Source organism: Schistocerca americana, chromosome X (genome assembly GCF_021461395.2).
Source record: "Schistocerca americana isolate TAMUIC-IGC-003095 chromosome X, iqSchAmer2.1, whole genome shotgun sequence".
Taxonomy (NCBI): Eukaryota; Metazoa; Arthropoda; class Insecta; order Orthoptera; family Acrididae; genus Schistocerca; species Schistocerca americana.
The window spans coordinates 470,136,815-470,161,014 of NC_060130.1; positions in this window are offsets into that span (position 1 = coordinate 470,136,815).

Below are 24,200 nucleotides of genomic sequence, written 5' to 3' on the forward strand. Positions count from 1 at the left end.
CTTGTTTATTTCATAACTAAATATAATAACACCAGCTTATCAAGCAGTCTTTCCAGCATCGGTTTTGAAACAGTCCTTATAGACAGAACACATGTCCTCCTATCAGTTCAGTTACTTTTACTGAAATGCTGTACATCCTCGATCTTATTCCCCTGTAAAACACCTTAATGCTGAGTACCAAATAGCCACTACGTCGTTCTCAATATCCACAAGCTCTGGAGGACAATACATTATATTAGATGAGCATTCTGATTGACCGCAGTCTCTCACATCCCGATAACGTAAAATTTCAGGCGTAGATGTGAATTTCTGGATTCCCGAAATACTTCCGTTTATACTGCATTCTGCATATCTAGTAAACTTACGGTGAACTTGGTATGTGAGCGCTTACAGTCGACAAAGTATGATACTCAGTAGAATGGACACGGATGTCCGAATCCTTGCAGATATACTGCAGTAACTTACTGTCTGGATCCTTTGTAAGAGTGGGATGCACTGCTCAAAAGCACATCGAGCTTGTAACCGTAGTCTAAATGTTGCTGTTCCTTAAACTCGGAATATCACCAGACACGCTGATGCAAGTAGCCGACGACTAAGTGAACTGTTCAACGATAGCTACATCCTGTTACCAATGTATACTATAGCTCTTCCTATCCATCCCCGGTGACATTGATTTTTAAAGTGTGATTCTGGTGTATGATATATGTTGGTATGTCCTAATAATTTACCGTTAACATGTTCTGTGGCTTGTTCACGTATACTGTTATCCTCTCCTGCAGAATAGCTAAAACTTCTGCTAACGGGAAAAATTTAGTGTCTTATATTTACTGAAAGGTGGCTTAATTTCGACAGCTTCCATGTTTGGAACTCTCCCTCTTATATTGTAGAGTGCTCCTGTTTGGCAGCTAGTGTTCACATCATTTATTCGATCTATGTACTTCGTAATTTAGTTTATAACTTGTTTTGAATAGATATTTCGGCTTTACTGTGTTGTAAAGATTTCGACGTGACAATGGTGGCACGAGGTAGATCGAAGCTGACAGTTTCTCTACGAAGCACTTCGGCAGAGTGTAGTGCATTTATCCAAGTGTGGTTCACTTTTGTAAGCTGCTGTTCATACTGACTTGCAGAGTGAGATAGCTATTCCATATTTAACTTTTTGCACTCTGCCGTATACGTTAAGGATGTCCTCACAGTTGCTATCTTAGTCATCCAGAGACGGAAAATTGTAATTTTTACGTTACGAGAGCTATTGCCCGCCTTCTGTGCGTAGTTGTTTCCCTCAGCTTGTTTTCCCGATAACTTCACCAAATGATATTGCCTGTGATAAGCTTCCCCAGGGCTTGGGACTGCGAAGTCTCCATTTTCTTAGTGGTCTTTGGAATGAAAATCGTCTTATGATTCCAAAATCTCCTACTGTTTGTGGATTATCTTGTTATTCAAATAAATCATGTTAATTGTTAATTGTCATGGCGGCCGGAGTGGCCGAGCGGTTCTAGAAGCTACAGTCTGGAACCGCGAGACCGCTACGATCGCAGGTTCGAATCCTGCCTCGGGCATGGATGTATATGATGTCCTTAGGTTAGTTAGGTTTAAGTAGTTCTAAGTTCTAGGAGACTGATGACCTCAGCAGTTAAGTCACATAGTGCTCAGAGCCTCTACCTCGTGATGACTGGGTGTTGTGTGATGTCCTTAGGTTAGTTAGGTTTACGTAGTTCTAAGTTCTAGGGGACTGATGACCATAGATGTTAAGTCCCATAGTGCTCAGAGCCATTTGAACCATTTTGAAGCTCAGAGCCATTTGAACCATTTGAACCAATAGTTATGATTGTATTGTATTAAATCCTCGCGCAGTAAAACAACATGTACAACTCTTGGTGTATCTGATTACTTCCTCGGTATATATATATATATATATATATATATATATATATATATATTTTATTAGTGCACCTCAGTATAAGCGAGCAGCTGCCCATACGTTTTTCGAGCATTTTACCTGATGAAGATTGTGGCGTCAATTACTTGCATTCATTATACTCTGTGGATCAGTTCTTCAGCTTATGTGCTATTATGTACCGCATGGAAAGTGGATCATTATTCACTTTATGGTGAGTAAATCTATCCCATTTGCTTGGTTGTGATCTGATAGGGAACTGTCAGTCTTGGTAGGCCAACAGTTGCAATGTGTTGTAAGATGAACTTTGAAAATTTATATGTAATAGAGAATTATGTATCTACACTCCTAGAAATGGAAAAAATAACACATTGACACCGGTGTGTCAGACCCACCATACTTGCTCCGGACACTGCGAGAGGGCTGTACAAGCAATGATCACACGCACGGCACAGCGGACACACCAGGAACCGCGGTGTTGGCCGTCGAATGGCGCTAGCTGCGCAGCATTTGTGCACCCCCGCCGTCAGTGTCAGCCAGTTTGCCGTGGCATACGGAGCTCCATCGCAGTCTTTAACACTGGTAGCATGCCGCGACAGCGTGGACGTGAACCGTATGTGCAGTTGGCGGACTTTGAGCGAGGGTGTATAGTGGGCATGCGGGAGGCCGGGTGGACGTACCGCCGAATTGCTCAACACGTGGGGCGTGAGGTCTCCACAGTACATCGATGTTGTCGCCAGTGGTCGGCGGAAGGTGCACGTGCCCGTCGACCTGGGACCGGACCGCAGCGATGCACGGATGCACGCCAAGACCGTAGGATCATACGCAGTGCCGTAGGGGACCGCACCGCCACTTCCCAGCAAATTAGGGACACTGTTGCTCCTGGGGTATCGGCGAGGACCATTCGCAACCGTCTCCATGAAGCTGGGCTACGGTCCCGCACACCGTTAGGCCGTCTTCCGCTCACGCCCAAACATCGTGCAGCCCGCCTCCAGTGGTGTCGCGACAGGCGTGAATGGAGGGACGAATGGAGACGTGTCGTCTTCAGCGATGAGAGTCGCTTCTGCCTTGGTGCCAATGATGGTCGTATGCGTGTTTGGCGCCGTGCAGGTGAGCGCCACAATCAGGACTGCATACGACCGAGGCACACAGGGCCAACACCCGGCATCATGGTGTGGGGAGCGATCTCCTACACTGGCCGTACACCACTGGTGATCGCCGAGGGGACACTGAATAGTGCACGGTACATCCAAACCTTCATCGAACCCATCGTTCTACCATTCCTAGACCGGCAAGGGAACTTGCTGTTCCAACAGGACAATGCACGTCCGCATGTATCCCGTGCCACCCAACGTGCTCTAGAAGGTGTAAGTCAACTACCCTGGCCAGCAAGATCTCCGGATCTGTCCCCCATTGAGCATGTTTGGGACTGGATGAAGCGTCGTCTCACGCGGTCTGCACGTCCAGCACGAACGCTGGTCCAACTGAGGCGCCAGGTGGAAATGGCATGGCAAGCCGTTCCACAGGACTACATCCAGCATCTCTACGATCGTCTCCATGGGAGAATAGCAGCCTGCATTGCTGCGAAAGGTGGATATACACTGTACTAGTGCCGACAATGTGCATGCTCTGTTGCCTGTGTCTATGTGCCTGTGGTTCTGTCAGTGTGATCATGTGATGTATCTGACCCCAGGAATGTGTCAATAAAGTTTCCCCTTCCTGGGACAATGAATTCACGGTGTTCTTATTTCAATTTCCAGGAGTGTATGAAGCTGTTCAGAATGACTTATATCCCTATTTCTCTTGGGGTTACAGAAAAACTAGTTATTTTTCATAACAGTAGCTGAGATGTTTGCTGTTCATAGGAAAGTTATTTCCTTCAGAATATCAGAATATGTTCTAGTATCTTGCTACAAAATGTCATTTTGATAAGCCCTCGTCTGTCACATGATTCAGTATGTCTCATTTTCTTACAAAGCTCAGGTTGTAAATCATAAAACAGAACAGTTTACTTGATATATCCTCTGCTATTTTATTCTCTCAAACGCTGATATTATATGGACACTGCTACGTATTTGTGGGATATGCATGAAGCCCTCCTCGATACCACCCACTGCATACCGCTATTGTTGTGTTAATGAGAAAAGAGCCCCATTTGCTCCCCCCCTCCCCCAACAGTCGTTACACAGGGAATTAAAGTGACTGAAAGACAAATCATTGCTGACATAGTCATCATGGTTTGCTTTTATAATACACAAGTCTTGTGTAAAAGCTATAATGAGATTCGCCTTTTCTCGAACTAATTACATTTGAACATGTGTACACTTTTGCCATAGGTAGAATGCATTGATTTTCTTATGTCTCCAGACGTAGAAGTTTTTTGTTACTTGATAAAACTATTTTTGAAAGAGATGGGGCCCCTCCACGCCCGCACCAACGTGGTGACCAAACTAAAAGTTCTACTGTCACCTCCGTAAACATGTTAGTTATCTAGTAAGTAGATCACAGGATGCTGGGCTGTGATGTTATCCGTGCGTCTGGGTAAGACTGCGCATTAACACGGTCCATCAGGTGATAGATAGTGGACGAAACGCGAGTGAGGGTAGCGATTAGAAGAGCAGAGGGATAAAAGTGCCATGGCTTGTGCCGTGGGAAAAAAACCTCTGCGACAGTGGGATGGGTAGTAAGAGCAGTAGTGGCTTACTAGCTGCAGTAGTTCATGCAAGGCTGGATTTGTTAGTATGGGTATCATACACCATTACCGTGGCAAGCGATAGCGATGTATCCTAGTTGCTGCAACCGCTACATTCCTGGAACAATCAAGATCGTTATACAGTAGTAGGAGATCGGCCATAGATCATCTCACTGTGTGGGGGATGTGCGGAGCTTGTCTGCACGCAGTTTACGGTACGGCCTCCCCGCGTAGTGCCAGTTATTCGGCAGTGTATTCCAGCTGGATATCCAGTAATGGCGTCTGATTAACAGGGGCTCACTTGTGCCGTTATGTTTGCGTATGCTTGGCCATAGATGTTACGTCCTTACAAGTATGTCTTTTGGTCTTTTATGTTTCCATCAATGGTTGTGGTCGGCGTCTGATTAACAGGGGCTCACCTGTGCCGTTACGTTTGCGTATGCTTTGCCATAGATGTTAGGTCCTTACAAGTATGTCTTTTGGTCTTTTATGTTTCCATCTATGGTTGTGGTCGTGTGTTTCCTTGGAAGAGTGTGTCCAGAATACACTTCCATTCAAAATGTATGTCTTGTGGATAAGTTATCAATGCCAATTAAATATTTGACTTTAAACATTCCCACAGACAAACGATTAATTCTGTAACAGAATTAGGGAGTAATTCTCCATTACGTATAGTATTCACGGCTTCTTTTAGAGTTGACCAATTCTTCACAATGAGCTCACAATGACGATTCTCAGTCCACTTCATAGGGTTAGAAACTAAATAAAGTCATGCAACAGAAATAGTCTGTATAAGGTAATATTAAAATGTAACCAGTTTATACAATGCTTTTACTATCAAGAAGAAGAAGAAGAAGAATACATTTTAGTTTCAAACTAAACTTTATAACACGACATACAAGTAACTTTATATACAACCGTAGTTGCGAGTCAGTATCTCCCATACAACTTGGAGCAAAATTATTTTCCATATATGCAGCAGATTTAGAAATGATTCACCACAGTAGCTTCCACGGTAGATGAATTACCTGTCTGGTGAAATTTCTCAACAACATTACAAACAAGATTTTCATAATACCTGCTTACATAGCAGTGCACGTTGAATCCATCACTATTAAACATTTGACTCCAAGACGTCTCTTCTGGAAACGAGTGTATTGAGCACTATCAAGATTGCTGGACATAAGCACTGTTGGCAACTCACTCTGTGGGAATTTAACAATGCGTATTCTATGATTGTCCAATATCACGTCTGAAAATTCTCTTAGCTGCTGGAATAAGGACGCAATACGTAATGGATCCTATAGTTACACACGTACACCACAAGCCACCGTACGGTACGTGTCAGGGGTGCCTTGTGCCACTACTAGTCATTTCCTTCCCTGTCCTACTCAGAAATAGAGAGCGGGAGGAACGGACTATCGATATGCGTCCTTACGAGTTCTAATTTCTTTTATCATGCCTTCATGATCCTTACGCGAAAAGTAGGTTGGTGACAGTAGAATCGTTCCTCAGTCAGCTCCCGTTCTCTGAATTTTCGTAATACTGCATCTGGAAAAGACCGTCTCTTTCCCTGCAGGAATTTCTATTTGAGTTTACGAAGTATCTCAGAAACATTTGCGTATTGACCGAAACTACTGGATCTCAAACACTCCAGCAGTACTGAAGAACGGATCGCATTAGTGTTCTATACGCGGTCTCCTTTATGGATGGAACACACTTCCCTAAAATTCTCCCAATAAACCGAATCCAACCATTCGCCTTCGCAACTACAATCCTCACATGTTCGTTCCATTTAACCGACTTGGAACGTTACGCCGACACATTTAATCGGGCTGACTGTGTCATACAGCACACTACTAATGATGTTTATTAAAATTACAGGTTATATCCTACTCATCTGGAATAACTTACATTTAGAGCTAGCTTCCATTCACCACTCCAACTAGAAATTTTGCGTAAGACATCTTGCATACTCCTACAGGCACTCAACGATGACACCTTCCCCTACATCACAGCACCAGCAGCAAACAGCCACAGAATGCTGCGTACCTTGTCCGTCAGATCACTTATGTATATCGAGAATAATAGAGACACTTCCTTGGAGCACTCGTGACGATGCCCTTGTATCTAAGGAACAGTCTCCGTCGACGACAACGTACTGGGCTCTATTACTTAAGAAATAGTAGAGTCACTCACTTATCTGAGAACCTATTCTTAATGTTCGTATTTTCGCTAACAGTCTTCAATGGGACACCGTGTCAAACGATTTTCGGAAACCTAGGAATATGGATTCTACCTGTTGCCCTTCATCCATAGTTTTCAAGGTATCACGTGGGAGAGAGCAAGTTGAGGAGCGATGCTTTCTAAAACTGTACTGAGTTGTGGATAGAAGCTTTTCCGGCTCAAGGACATTTATTATATTCGAATTGGAAATATGTTCAAGAATTCTGCAGAAAGCTGATGTTAAGAGCATTGGTCTATAATTTTGCGGGTTCGTTGTTTCTACGTTTTCCCTGTTTAGAAGTCACCTGTGCTTTTTTCCAATCACTTGGGAGTTTTTGCTGGGTGAGAGATTCTCAATAAATACAAGCTGAGTAAGGACCAGTGCTGTAGAGCATTCTTTGTGAAACAGAATAGAATTCTATCCGGACCTGACGACTTACTTCTTTCAACTCTTTCAGTTGCTTCTCTATGCCAGGGATGCTTATTACTTACTATGTGCTCCATACGAGAGTCTATGCCATGGTCAAAGGAACATGTGTTTGTACGACCTATCTATCTACCTATCGCTTGAGCCTTGTTCTGCAGTTACGCAGGGTCAGCCAACGTTAATCGGATTTGGGATGTTAATGTTTAAGGGGTGGCCGGATGCCCTTCCTGCCGCCACCCCGTACCCCCCAGGACGGAATTAGTGTACCCCCAACTTTCTGTGTCGAGTGTAATCAATGGAATAGTGCAAAAGTGTTCAGATGTCTGCGAGCCGTATAACTGAGGCGGTACATGGGGACCAGCCCGGTATTCACCTAGCGGGATGTGGAAAACCGCCTAAAAACCACATCCAGGCTGGCCAGCACATCGGCCCTCGTCATTAATCCTCCGGGCGGATTCGATCCGGGGCTGGCGCGCCTATCCGAGTCCAGGAAGCAGCGCGTTAGCGCTCTCGGCTACCCTGGCGGGTTGTGTTTGTACGATCCTCCCGCATGAACGATTTCTTAAACCCAAAATTTAAAACCTGATCTATCCTTTCGCTATCTTCTATTGCCAGAGCAGACTGGTCAACAGGTAACTGGGCAGTAGCCTTGACAAGCTTAATGATTTTACGCAGGGCCACAATTTTCTCGGGTTTTCGGCAAGATCTTTTGCTAAGGAAAGACGGTGGTAGTTGTCGCATGCGTAATTTAAAATCTGTGTACACCTTGCCCATAATTCCTCTACGTCCATCATACTGAAACTAAATGATGTCAACTCGTTGTCTAAGTAGGACTCTTACAACTGTTTATCTGCCCTTTCTAGCAAAAATGCTATCCTAGTCTTATTGATTGGTTATTAACTTCAGTGACTACAGTCATTATGATGACATCATGATCGCTACTCCCTCTTTCTATATTGACACCGTCTATAAGGCAAGGTCTGTTTGTAACTATAATATTTCCATTGCGTGTGGTCTGTCGACCTACCCGCTGAAGAGAGTTCTCAGAAAACGTTCTCAGAACTGCTCTGCAGGACTGACTGTCCGTACCTCCTGCAGTGAGTCCATGGACGTCTGTACTCGGTAGGTTTAAGTCGCACCCAACTAATACTGCACGACCTGTGTATTTCCGCACTACTAAGGGTACATTTTCATTGAATGATTCTAAACAGCCACGCCGGAATGGGGCGGATGATAAAAAATCCAACAAATTACTTTATTTTACCTAGATATGTTGCTGTGTCCAGATGACTTCACAGTCACACTCAAATCTACTCTCAAAAGAGACAATAACGTTTTTCGAATGCAATGATCACTCCCCTACTATGGCGTCTAATCTATCTTTGTTATACACGTTCCACGATTCCCTAAATCCTTTAGAGCGTTCTACTTGGGGTTTCAGCTATCTCTCGCTCCCGAGAATAATTTGAGAACGAAAAATTTTCTGGAGCGCAGTAAATTCGGGAACTTTGTTACGAATACTTCGACCTATTACTGATAAAACTTTGACAGTCGACATGCGTTTAATCTGAACACGATGTAATGTCGCTTTCTGCGTGTCGACTGGCGACTGTTAATCGGAGTACTTCAAACTACCACCTAGCCTGCACTGCACAAGTACTCTCTTATCCAAGTAGCTGCTTTCTTTGTGTACTGCACCCCTGACCTATTAAAGGGACTCCTAAAATTCTCCACCTGATAGTGAAGGTCTACAAGTCTGCAGCCAAGACCGTCACAGAGCCGACGAAGCCTTTGGTTGAGACCCTCCACTCGACTCCAAACCAAAGGACCCCGATCAACTCTGGGAAGAACGCTGCAAATTTTGAACTATGCCTGCATCTCACGTACGACGCAAACCGCCTTCACCACTTCCGCCAGCTAACCGTACAAACCGTTGATGGCTTCAGAACCCAATGGATGGGCGTCATTGGTGCCGATGTGAACCACAAATTGCAGACGACTGCACCCTGCACATTCGATAGTGGAAAGTAAAGTCTCCTCCATATCGCAGATCAGCCAGCCCGTAGACATAGCAAGTGAACACTGGAATTCTCTCCGACCCTGAACACCATCTCCCTAAGACACTCATTAACACACCTAACACTGGAGGCCCAGATAACTAGCAAACTGTTCCCCTGCATGACTTCTTCGACCCTGCTGACGTAGTGGCTTTCTGTCCACTTGAATGGGCGAGACGAGGCCGCTACCCTCCACATTGGCCTTCCGCCTCGAAAAACGTGAACGCGTTACTACGCGCTACTCACCTTGTGGTGAGAGCAGACCCACTCTGGAAGGTGCTCGGCAGCAGAACCCGTGGGCAAGACAAGCTACATCTGAGGTATCCCATGCGATGCGCCACATTCTCGACTACAGCTACACTCCTAGGCATCAGCCTAAATTCGCAATCCCATAACCAAAAGCGCCTTCAGCTGTTCGCGAATTTTGGCCAGCTCCTCCTGTGTACAAACACGGTATGCACAACTCCTATCCATCCCATCGCGACTACCTTAAGAACTAAACTACAAAGCCAATCAGCCATAACTAAATATGCCATTTTCTACCCTCCTCACGTGTTAGCAAGGAGGCTGACGCCGTAATAAACTGTGGAGCTGACTTTCAAAAGAAATGACAACTGTGCTATAGACTGCCTGACTACACTTTACAGTTACAAAAATTCGAAGTTACGCCTCCTAAATAGAGAAACACACGTGGAATATAAGATTTAAACTACTAACACAACGCAGAAGAAACTAAATATGTAACTTTACCGTTTTGCCGGTGCACAATGGTTGACAGAACCTGACTTACTGACTAGGCTGAAACGAATCATTGCTGACTCTTGAAAACGAACAGCTGCTGTACAGACTGCCTGAATTTACGCTTTACTGTTATAAAACGTGACATTACACCTCCTAAATAGAAAAACATGCACTAAATTTAAAAATTAAACTACTGGAAAATATAGACAATGTTAAATACATAACTTGTTGCTTGCAGGTGCATAACAGGCGAAAACTGCATGTGCTGGGCCAGCATGGGTGTAGTTCGATATATCGCATTACTTTATACCCCAACCGCTCGAGCGAGACACTTCAAGGTCATACCTGACTGACTCAAATAATACTATAATATTTAAACATGGCGCCCCCTTAAGCTCCCCCTGGTAATTGCGGAGACGGTGGAGGTCTCTCCAAGGTCAGCTACGAAAGTAATGGAAAAGAAGTATTAAGCGGCACTTACAATGGTGCTGTGAAAACGAGAAACGATTACAAGGAAAACAACCTGGGTTTCGACAAGGAAAAGGGACAACTGAAATCTTTTTATGATAAGTTATTGACAGGCAACTAAATTTCTCTCGGAACAGTGACATCCAAATATTACAATAAGCAGATGATGTATACATATATTCCGAAGCCAGTACTCTTCAGTCCTGTTATTTGAAAATTCACACCGCGCTCATACGTTAGCACGAAAGGTGTACAGAAATTGGTTTCGAAATCTCTGATATAAAGATTACTCTAATGATCTTTACTCGCCATAGGATTCCATTTCACCAAACAATGCAAATGGAACAACACACTTTCTCAGTTGCGAAAACAACTCAGTATATTGGGATGATTATCGAACAAAAGCTGAGATGGGCTCCTCATATCCGACATATTACCAGATGTGAAAAAGCTTGCAATCTCATCATAGCCAAGATTGTAGTTTGGCAGGGATGTGATTGGTATACAGCAATGTCTTAATACCAGTCCCTACCAAGGAGATGCTTTGATTACAGACACCCATGCTATGGATCTCCATCAGACAGCACACCACAAAGTCTCATACAGCTAGTGGGGCGTTCATGTCAAGTGAATGAATCACCGTTAAAGTTTCGACGAATATTCCTCTGCAAGAAATTCTTCCTGCGACTCTATTTCGACGAATATGACCCCCTTGTCGAAAAAATCCGGGAATTAACATCCTAATGTGTGTGCGGAAGATAATGGAAAAATAAGCACCTTCCAGCCGTCACAGCTGAATATGTGAAGATGCAGGCATTAAGGCACGGGGTATAGAAAAGACCTCTTCTATGACAGTACAACAGGCCATACGGAAAGTCGACTCCGCAGGAAAAGTTGAATGTGTCAGAATCCAGATCCAACTAACGCAACCGCAATGGAATTTCGGTCTCAGTTTCACGACGCGTGCATGTTGTACACAGATGGGTGCATGTCTAGTGGGATCGCAAGCCTCATGGGGATACAAGTCTCTCAAGGTTCTGATCCACCAGGGTACTCAGTTGGCGAATATCAGACCGTTATTGTAAAACAAAGTTTTATCATGCTATAAATAAAAGAACGTTACCCCATTAATAGCATAACCACTCTCGTTCTTTCTTTCCACTTCAGTTCTTCTTTTTATGAGTCACATAGGAGAATAGCGTACAGTTCTATTTCGCGTTTAATCTTTAAGGCACCATATTTTCTTTAAACCTCGTGCACTAAAAGCGCCTTGTGATGGAGTCCAAAATGTACTTTCTTTCTGTGTTACTGGAAATCCAACCAAAATATTTCTCCAACAAATGTATACAGCATTAGCTTTTAAATGTCATTATAATTTGCTAGATCTGCCTACAACATTAAAAGATAAGAGACTTCCGATTCCATCACAAAGTGATTTTACATGACAAGCGTGTGTACAGAAAATATTTTGCGTCCAAGCCTAAAGATAAAATGAAATATTTCTGTTTGTATACAGTTGTCCTGGAAGAAACGCAAAAGTGAAGAAATGAAATGATATGCAAGATATACATTGGCCATGCTGATCCTCGGAAGTAAAGAGGAAATATTCTTATTTGTTATTCCGTAGAATAGCCAATTCACGCGGGAACTCCCTCGTTCCTTGATATGCCATTACATCTTGGCAAAAGAGGCTAAGCCTTCAGACGTTCAGCTCAGAAAATTGGAGATCCAAATGAGGGATATTTCCTCGGAATATTAGAGCTTTTGATTTACAATGGTTCACTTCTTGCAAAACACGTTAGAAAGGTCAACCGACAACAAGCTGGGAAGCATTTATAAGTGCAGTATCTGTCGTACCTTAAACCAGTAAACAAATTTCATACAATATATTCTGCGACCCTTAGTAACAAACTACTGGTCTTCCTTAATTTAATAAACACAGCAGATACACGTAACCGAGACATTCTTCATCAATAACATAGTCTCCTTCACTATTAACAACACTCTGCCCATGCATGGGTAACTTTTCGATTCAGCGACAATACAAAGCACATGCTTTTGAGGCGAAGGACATGTCGAGCCATGTTTGGAGAGCATTTTCATCCCGAAAGGAAGTTCCTTGAATACTGTTCGATAGAAAAGTTGAAAATCAGAGGGCGCAAGATCAGGTGAGAAAGGTGGGCCTTTATAGTGTATTTTGTCTGCCTAACAGAATGTGGGCGGGCGTTATCGTGGAATAGCATCACTTCACGCATCTTCCTGGACATTGTTCTTGGATTGCGTCTGCATGACGTCTCGGTTATTGATAATCAATGTCATCAGTGATGGTTACGCCTCGGGGAAGCAATTCGTAGTAAATCACACCGGCGCTGCTCAACCAGATACATAATATTATTTTTCGTGGAGTTGCGCAGACCTTGTACGGGGAGTTACTGCTTTGTTAGGGTTCACTCATCCCTTTCTTTTCCTTATTTTTACATAAAGACACTATTTTTCGTCACCAGCTACAATAAGATAGGAATGATCAGTTTTGTTCACTCGCCAATTGATGACAAACAAGCAGAGATGCAGATTTTTGTGATTTTGGCTCAGAGCACGCAGTACCCACACGCCCGATTTTTGAACCTTACCCATGGCATGCAAATGTCTCGAGACGGACGAATCAACACAGTTCACCACGTTTTCCACTTCTCGAGTACAGTGAGGTGGTTCATTGAGGATCAATGCATTTAAACGATCTGCATCAAATCCGGAAGATCTTCCTGAATGTCTAGAGCAACTAATGGCCGCGCGGGGTAAACGATCCTCTTTAAAGCGGGAAAACCATTTCTTGTCGTGCCCTGTCCAAGGGCATTATTCCCATTCACGACGCAAATACTTCTGGCTCCCTCTGCTGCTGTCACTCCTCTAATGAACTCAGACAGAAGAATATGTCGGGAATGTTCCGATATCTCCACTTGGCACTCCATTTTCTTACGTCCACAGTTCCACGCACTATCTCCAAATGATAAAATGAAAATACGTAAATTCAAATAGCAACAGTGAGCTAAAAAGAGAAAATGAAGGTCTATAAATAAATCAATAGCACCGGAATACCATCACGCAAAACAAAAATGCTGCGAACTTATGCACTAACCTAGTAACTTCAGTAGTTCTTTGTTTGCATGGTAAGAATAACAACTGAAACAAAAGCATCTAAAATCTGACTGATGAGCACTGGCTTTCGTGTGGAAAACGAAGTTTTCGTAAACACTGTATTACTAACAAGTAATGTTTATGTTCTTGTCCTGTACGACATCAGAAAATTAGGAACAATTACTCTGATACGCCTGTTATAAACACTTTGCTCTGCGTCGGTACCCTTCTCGCTGTTTCTTCGGGGGCATCCACTTTCTAAATACAGTTCAGTGAAATGTAATAGTCTACATAGTTTCCTCGAAAACTCACATATTCTGAATACAGGACAATCTTTCATCCAACATGCAACCGAAATTAATACTATTAATAGGGGCTCGATGACATACATATGTATACTACCGCGCGCTTTGATTCAACCTACTGCAGCATGAACAACTGTTACTTTGCTCGCAATATCTCGTGTGCGATGTATAGTTCAGTATTATAAACCAGCACAAAAATGCTCCTGTCGGAGCACAAAAAAGCGAAATACGTCCCTCTTTAAAAGACTGGCCGAACAGAGGGAAACCAGCTGCCTCAGTCCTCGTTCCACCTTCCTCATCAAAAATTTAGACATGCGAACATATTTGTGTTATTTTAACACAGAATATTCTAAATCCTTTTATCCAGTCTCTCTATGTAGTGAAGCCTTCATATTGAGCATATCCCTTTCAATGACACTGTCTATGTGCCTCTCTCCCACTGTCTCGTGTTTCTCCCGTTGATTTATAGTATATGCCAATGCCAGTGTCTCCGCTCTCACTTAGGCTGTCCCCTTTTGTCTTTCTTTGCCACACTACTTCGCCAGGTCAAAAATTGGGAGGCGGGGAGTGGCAATAAAATGTTCCCCTGTTGCCACGTTTTTAAAATTATGCCCCAGCTGGACCCTCCCCTATAACTAAGTGTTAAAGTTCACTGGTCTGGGAGGGTCCAGACCTCCCAAGCCTGAGTATCGTGTCCACTCATCTCTCTTTTTCATTTCCACTGTCTCCTCTCTCTTTTTCTCCCACTGTTTCCATCTTTAAGTTTTACTGGCACTGTCTCTCGCTGACCATCAGTATCCTCTTTTTCTTTGGCTGCTACTACTATTATCTTCTTCCATTTTTTCTCTCTCTCTCTTTCACTAACACTTTCTCTCTCCCACCATCACTGTCTCCTCTCCCCTTGTCTCCCACTGGCACTCTCTCTCTTCTCTTCCACAGTCACTGTCTCTCTGCCATTGTCTTTCAGCACAAAAAACGCGAACGTGTTCGAAATCGTAAGCTTTTGGCCAGGATGGCTGAATTGAGATTGAGGCAGCTAGTTCCCTTATTATCTGTCAGAATCTTTTAAAGGGAAACATCTTCGCCTTTTTGTGCTACAACAGGAGCATTTTTCTGCTGGTTCCCTTCTTTTCCCTGCGACAGCAGCTTATGCAGCTTGTATAAAACAGGTCAGTGTAGCTGTGCAGTTTACACACTTCGACACATTTATACACTTTGGCTCATATAAACAACAAATAAGTAAGCATAATATAAGTTGAATACAAAATCTTTTGCTTGAAGTTTTTTCTCAATACTTTGTTCAACGATCGCAGTTCATGTAAAACGTACGGCTTATGATTTGTACCATAAAAGAGTGAGAATGTTATTAGAAATGTTGTACTGAATTTGCAGTCTTTCCAGTTTTACATAATTTTTGCCAGTCATTTTAAGTTCTTTTCAGGCATTTTAAGACCCTCCTCAACCCATGTTTTGTTACTGCAGTATCACTTTGGACATATTGTATAAGCGTAAAGTTCTTATTATACGGAGACAGTGCACCACAAAGTATTTCTGGAGAACAAATGCTGACTAAAAACATAGTTTGGTAACCTCAAAACCCTTGCTGTGACGTTAGAACCGTTGCCATGTGTCACAACGTCAGTTAAAGCTATATAGATACATTCACACCTCAGAGTGAATAATACGCGCATATTTCACTGCATAAATACAACTTTAAACCCTGCATCCTGGTAATGGATACCGATTTCTAGAAAAAGTTTCGAAGTTCCGCGAGGATATCATCTTAACAACATACCATACAGATCGCCGATGTCCCATCAACAGATATTATCGAAATGGCCATCCCCACAATTGGTACTTTTCGTACCCAAGAAATCGTGGTTTTTCGGGCTTTTCTGAGTAATCACCCATGAACAGATGTTCCTTTTATAAGCCGCTTAAGGTCCATCTTAGGCCACACCTAATGCAGAAGAACTAACCGATTTTTTCAGTTTACCCGGACTGCAGAAAGTGTGTAACGTTTAAATTTTGACCTTGTAATTTAGGATAGCTACAGTGTGCTAGTTCTTCCGGTGGACATACGAATAGTCGCTACCACAAGAGCCATCCGAAGCCGTTGACCCGTTATCACTCCGATGAATAGTACCCGAGATATGTCCCCCTGAAAGACCTCATTTTTTCGCACGTGGCTTTTTGGTACTTATTCGTATCATGTAAGGACCGACTGCACTTGTGAAGAAACTTTTGGTGTTTGATAAGAAATTGTATTTATTCTGTATTTCATCCCAGAGCCTATTTATTGCGTATTTCCAATATTCCTCGAAATGCGTTATGTTTAAATCATGTCAAACCATCTTTAAAATAACAGTAGAATTGGCTTGCTATATCTGGAGACGGAGCCCAGTCACACATCTTGCGCCGGGCCAACCCTGGCTCTCAGCGGCCCTATAGGGCTGTGGCAGAAACAAACGGGGCTGGTACTGCAGTAGGGGATCGGCGGGCTCGGTGAGTAGGCGATTACAGGTCATTGTAACACTGAAGGACGGGCCTCGCACCAGTGGAGGGACCACGAAAGAACTTAGGTGCGGGGCCGTGTAAAAAGTAATAGTAGCGCAGTTGTTATTAACAAGAATGCCAAGCAACGGGCTTTGTTCAACAAATAAAGACATTTATACAATCTCCGTAGCTGTAGTTTACAAAAATGTATAAACATCTACGTTTCTTAATAAAAATTGCAAAATAATCGTTGTGCCTGATATACAGGACTTTTAATATTCAAATACAAATATTCTTCGATACACAATTATCCACTATACAGACTCTGCATGACCCCGTTACAAGGCACGAAATTCATTCATTTAACAGGAATATCAGTATAATAACGCAAACAACAAATCTCTACATCTTAATGTAAGGAAAAATCTTGCCTGAAGTGTGCTTAGGTATTAACATGATATTCGCCCGATGGCTACCGTTCAGACATTGGTCGAGGTCCTGGCTTTGTAGCGGGTCGGGATTTAGTATCAGTAGATATTGAGTGTCAATGACAGAGCGGAGCAAAGGTCATTACTGTGTCCGTGATGGCGAGAAGGAAGCAACACTTCGTGGGCGGTGGAGTGGGCTCTTTCCTTGCCTCGGTGGGTGAGGTGTGAGTGAAACATTGGTGATTACACCAACAGTCATTTATTGGGACGTAAGACCCTTTAAACAAACTGAGTAATACAATGTGTTTTAACTCGATCAATTCGTTCCGGCGGCGGAGCGGCGGAGTCGCAGCCTGCAGGTTGCGGTGACAGCTGATGCGGCGATGGCTCGTGTTGCAGCGGCCCGCCGGCGGCTTGTTCTTCCACTCAGTACACTGCCCATGACTCACTGCGGCGGCGGCGCGGTCTTCTCCTTGTCAGTTCGGTCTTTGCGTTCTTAACAAGCGTTTACGGCGTGGCGTGGAGTGATCTGTCCCGGAATCGAACCAGTGCCCTCAGGTTCGGCATCTCCTGGCGGAGTTCGTCAAGTTCTTGGTTCACAAGTGACCCACTTGGAGAGGCTGCAGTCACTTCATCCTCACCAGTCACCTGGGTAAGAACCACACGAACTTCTGGGATCTGGGATGGTATCTTCTACATTGACCTATTGGCGCGGTATCGATATCTTCTTCTGCCGGACAGCGTAGCGGCTAAATCGTTGTAGCGAAGTATAACGTCCGCTGACTAACCATCGGTCCGTCCGTACAGGCGACACTTCTTCGTGTCCTCTTTCTGCCCTCGAAAGACCTTCTCAAAGGACCACCTCGCCCCCTTTTCTAGGTGGTATTTATTAGGTATTTTTGCCAATGTAGCGAAGTTTCTAGGGCGTCGACTGACTCTTCGGTCGTTGACCTATGCTTCTCACGTTGGGCAGAAACGTGACCAATGTCGACGCAAGTGCCGGCTTTCCTTGTTCAACTGCCGCTGCTTCCAAATATTGTGGCTAAACGTGTCAAAGTATCTAAAATTTTTACTTAACGTATAATAAGTCTTTACGTATTTTTCTGCTTTGAACAACCATAAATGGCATGTACTTATTACACGTAATTGTTACACACCTTACAGCTTAAAACATTCACAATAGCCACGGGTACATAAAATCCATACAACAAAGCAAATAGGGATTAGAGGTAAGAGAGCAGTCGTAGCACTGTAAATAATCACTCGGTGCATGTAATCTTCGTCATTTGATTCAATGATATGCGCAATTGCGCGATCAAGATTGATTTGTCCATATTCTTCGGGTAATAATTTGTTAACTGACTCTATAACTCGAATCTTAGAATTGTTGGGTAACAAAAAAAAAATGGTTCGAATGGCTCTGAGCGCTATGGGACGTAACTTCTGAGGTCATCAGTCCATTAGAACTTAAAACTACTTAAACCTAACTAACCTAAGGACATCACACACATCCATGTCTGAGGCAGGATTCGAACCTGCGACAGTAGCGGTCGCCCGTTTCCAGACTGTATCGCCTAGAACCGCTCAGCCACCCCGGCCGGCTGTTGGGTAACACATGTTAGGTTCAAAAAATGGTTCAAATGGCTCTGAGCGCTATGGGACTTAACATCTCAGGTCATCAGTCCCCTAGAACTTAGAACTACTTAAACCTAACTAACCTAAGGACATCACACACATCCATGTCTGAGGCAGGATTCGAACCTGCGACAGTAGCGGTCGCCCGTTTCCAGACTGTATCACCTAGAACCGCTCAGCCACCCCGGCCGGCTGTTGGGTAACACATGTTAGGTTCAAAAAATGGTTCAAATGGCTCTGAGCACTATGGGACTTAACATCTCAGGTCATCAGTCCCCTAGAACTTAGAACTACTTAAACCTAACTAACCTAAGGACATCACACACATCCATGCCCGAGGCAGGATTCGAATCTGCGACCGTAGCGGTCGTGCGGTTCCAGACTGAAGAGCCCAGAACCGCTCGGCCACCAGCGGCTGACCATGTTAGATACTTCAGGCAGGTATAACATAAAAGGCTTAAGACTAACGGTGCGATAGTGGGTTAAATGAGCAGAAAGGTTAACCGTGGCGTAACTACACCGCAAGAAGAAATGTTAAATAATAATCTACCGTTAGCTATGACCCGATAGGTGTCTACAAGCGTAGACTGATAGCAGATCTAAACTACTGAGATAGGTTGTGGCACAGAGTACAACGAGTTATTTCCGACAGGGACGAACCAAGGTTCGTACATAGTAAAGACGCTACGAGGGAAAGGAGGGTTTCTAGTTTCTTCTAGGAATCGTACGATTTCACAGTTTCTTACCCCAGTATTAAGTGATAGTTTAAAACACATGTAATAATTGGTATGGGTACAAGACTGAAAGGCATTAAGAGATACCGCTGTATGTGTTTGACGAGTGATCAGGACATCCTGAGTTTGTCAGAGGATGTGTTTCTGGATCGCTGCCCAGGAAACCGGAAAACAGTCTAGACGGTAACACTCGAATTCACAACTGGAACAAGTGACAAGCACAGATATTAGTGCCTGTAAAACGTCTACCGATAGCGATGATTACATCCTGGAAACTGAATAACATTACGGCAGACTTGATTCCCAAGTGAGATAAATAATTTTCATTGGCGAAATAAATGAAAAGACATGTTAGTAAGCGTATGCAAGAACAGCTAATACGTTAGGGCTAAGTTTTTGTTGCAAACGTAGTTGAATAATAGCATGCAATGTGGTAGCATGTAACTGGGTTGCTTGAATGTTATGCACTAGAATTAGTAGTGCCTCAGTTACTTCTAGGGTAACAGCTACGTTTTAAAGCTCCTGGGGCATAGTAACCAATTCATTGTGGATTGATTTCCTGAGTTCCTCATATTGTTATATTGATTCAGTAGCTACATTACAAATTTGTCTGATGGTAGACAGAAGATTGTCCCCTATTTGCGCGTCCCGCACGTGCTTGGGTACGAGTGTTTCATGGTTTTGGGCATTAAAAGAAGTGACCTGCGCTGAAATTATGCAGTTCCTACTGGACGATTACAACCAGTCAAATCGACCTTTTGAACAAAAGAACAACACTGGAATAATGTATTTTTAGACATACTCGCACTTTAGCGATCACGCACAGTACCAACGCTGTTATAAACTTTTGATAATTAGTACTGTATCCCACCACACTGTAGATATTCATTGCATTTGAGTATTCTGCCTTATCACATAATACAATATAACGTTAGAAGACTTACGTAACTGCTACAAACACAGAGGCTGAATCACATGCTGCAGTATCACACGAAAACCTAACAGTGAAAAACTGGTTGCTATATTATTATTACTACCATGATACACCTTACCCTTGAACACGAAGTAGATATTCACGAGATAAGTTATTTTGATTTATTCCCGTAAAGACAGACACAAATGGTTGAAATGGCTCTAAGCACTATGGGACTTAACGTCTGAGGTCATCTGTCTCCTAGACTTAGAACTACTTAGACCTAACTAACCTAAGGACATCACACACATCCATGCCCGAGACACGATTCGAACCTGCGACCGTAGCAGCAGCGCGGTTCCGGACTGAAGCGCCTAGAACCACTCGGCCACAAAGTCCAGCAAAGACAGACACAACTTATATGTTTCGCACCAAGGAAGTCCAGTGCTACTCTAAGAAGCCGCGTTGCGTATTACGTTTATTACTGAGTTCTCATGATTCGTCGCCTCGGTATGAAACTTCCGACCTACACAGGTAAGTTCGTCCCCGAAGGTCTGTCGACACTGCCTGCAAGAGTCGTCGATCCGGCACAGACGATTGCTTCAGTCGGGGGTAAGTTGAACGCAAGTGACCGAAGTACGAAAACAAACGAAGATTAACATTTGAAATAGAAGCACAATGGTTTATTAACGTTGACGGCGACAGGATGTTCAGTTTGAAGCGCATGAGAGCCTGTAACAGTTTAGACAGATACAGGGAAACAGATTTCCTTTACTAATAAAACTCAAGAAGCGATGATACCACGTGGTGTAAGGATTTAAATCAATACCTTGTAGGAGGCAGTCATTTTCAAAGTACCTTCAGAAGATCGAGAATTTGAGAAATAGGAGGGAATTGCATCAGAATTAATAATGGAAGAGTTGACTATACCCACTGCTGCTTTCTTTCTTTCTATCTTTCTCGGGGCCTTTGTCCCACACCAACGCGGTGTCGGCCTTGTTACTATTGATTTGGCAATGTTAGTGACAGAGGGTGGCCAGATGCCCTTCCTGCCGCTACTCCGAACCCCCCAGGATGCTAGTAGTGTACCCCAGCTGTCTGCATCTAGTGTAAGCCTTGGAATAGTGCGAACGTGTTCAGATGTCTACGAGACGTGTAACTGAGGCGGAACGTGGGGACCAGCCTGGTATTCACCTAGCGGGATGTGGAAAACCGTCCAAAACACATCCAGGCTGGCCGGCATACCGGCCCTCGCCGTTGATGTACCGGACGGATTCGATCACGGGCCAGCGCGCCTACCAGAGTCCAGGAAGCAGCGCATTAGCGCTCTCGACTGCCCTGGCGGATCATATCCACTGCCGCTCTAGCTACCGATAATGATTATTGTGTTTGTCATCAGGTTACTGAACTTCGCCATGCTGTTTTTGCATTTGTGTGCATTAGATCTTATTATTTTGTTATTTAACGAGTGACACTTTTCCCATCCTTCTGAGCTAGGCAATAGGCCTTAAGTTCATTTTGTGTCGTGTATGTATTGGTAACTAATGAACGAATTGCGTTAATGCAGCTAAGTATTCCTCAATGCGAGTGAACATGTTTTGATAAAACTAGGTAGAGCTCTTATTTGTTCATTTATAAATAACATTGTTAAGGAAGAACTTTCCTCTAACTTTGACGTCACTTCTACTACTTTGACTGACTCAGTGTTTTACTGTTTTCCCTTGTGAAAGTGCATACCTTGTTAAGATGTTGGATTTGAAGTGGAACACGCTCACCGTTACGCGAATTGCCGGATTGCCCTTTGATTTGAATTACGGCAAGAATTCTAACTGAGCTCAAGTTAGCGTAAGTTATTTCCATAAGAACTGGCAGTATAATAACATTATTGCGCTGGAGGCACCATACAGGAAATATCCACCTACCGTAACATCAGTGAATGACACTGACGCATGATATTGAGGGAGCAGTCAAGTTTGGTGACACGTCATTTGCTGGTTGACACGCAATGGAACCTCCGTTTGTTCCAGTGATGAACAAGCTGAACTGGAATGAACTTTTGATAGCGTGGTTCCTTACGCTACTGACGGGGCACAGTGTGCGCCTACCGATTACGCCAGTGAAAGCTCGGTGGGTGTCATTAACCGCATGCTGCCCAATAATTTGTTGAGTTCCCCCTCTGCATTTCTTTCCCTACCGCCACATCACTAACTCTGTTCTATATTTCATTCGGAGTGGCCAGCCCAGGATAATCGGGACTGAGCAGCTCCGACGGTACCGAATCTATGTCATATGTTCCATTCGACAACAACGAGGTATTACTCATCGCTTGCCACAGTATTCCATACTTAGTTTCACCCTGGTTTATCGTAAGGCATGGGCGATGCCTCGGTCTGTGAAACTAGCAGACGACCGATGTTTTGAAAGACGAAACAACATATCGGTCATCAATCGGTAACTGTTTGGGCAATTCTAGGGAGAAAGCCCTTCCGTCGTGGCCTACACACGGCCTCCGACATCTTTCGCTACCTGCGCTTACTCCCTGACGGCACTACTAGCTTCTGATCTTCACAAATACACATGAATGTCTGTCATATATCTCTGCTGTTTCCATCAGACAATTTTATTCCTAGGATAATTGAGTGGCCTACTCAGTTTTCATAGGTCGAGTAACGGGTAACGAGCGACACTGTTTTCGATGAATCACTTACTCAAGAAATGAGAAGACAGTTGCCGATTACTCTCTCATCATCCAGGGCCGTGGTCTGATACAGCCTGACTGGCAGCCACAGGGATCCCGAGCTGGTCATAGTATTTTCTTACGTTTAGTCTTCATATTATAAGCCTTGTTGTCCACACAGAGACGCACACGCCTTTCACGCACACTGAGCGCTGCGCCGCACCTTGTAAGCAGTAGTGGCTGCCCTCACATTCAAAACAAACATAATCTGTACACATCCATTAAAAAAATTCTGTTTCATCTGCTACCTCTTCCAGTTTTGTTAGCCACGATTCACTGGTTCCAACCCTTCGGCATCTGTATATTCAGTAAGACCCACTCTGCTGGCTAACGCCCATTAGCGTGGCCATAACAGCCACTGCCACCTATTTTCAACCCTTTGATTACGACCTAAAATTTAGTAGTTAATCCGACTGACCACTGTGATACTCTATCATTACAAAGTGATCAAACATTATATACCAGAAAGGGCTATCAATCGTGCAATCTTTCTCGTGTCCGAACTTGGTGTTCGACCAGCAGAATTGTAACTTTACACGTGTGTTCGGTCCCTGGTAATTTTCATCACCTACGGACGTTACTGCTGCCCATTGATCACTACATGATACACTGGTTTAACATATCTGTATGATCTTTTGTTACTTCTAACATGTATTTTACAAGCATTGAACGATTCCCCTCCCGCCTCCAGTCACGACGCACATTACCTTGTGTTCCGACTCATTTCAGTTGCTCCCTAGTCGGGTATGTAACCTTTGGTTCTAGGCGCAGAAAGCACTAGCGTGGGACTCTCAGCCGAGACAATGTCCGTGAAGAGCATAATTTGCTATGAAGACAGTGTTTTTGATGTTTGGTTTGTGGGGCGCTCAACTGCGTGGTTATCAGCGCCCGTACAATTATCCAATCTTTGCTCAGTCCAATTTCGCCACTTTCCTGGATGATGATGAAATGATGAGGACAACACAAACACCCAGTCATCTCGAGGCAGGTGAAAATCCCTGACCCCGCCGGGAATCGAACCCGGGACCCCGTGCTCGGGAAGCGAGAACGCTACCGCGAGACCACGAGCGGTGGACACCTTCCCTGAGGTGATGTCTTACCTCGTCTATGCCCTTGTCCAGCGTTCTGAACTTCATCCTTTTAGCACTTTCACTAAATGGTGACTACGAACAGGTGTAACAATATTCCAAGTTTCTCTGAGCCTTCCACCTACCTCTATGTCTCAGTGGAATCCCTAGTTCTACTGCCGAAGATATACTGATGGGAGCTCTTGTCTCCATGAACCTAACCTACCAATACGGTAGCGCTC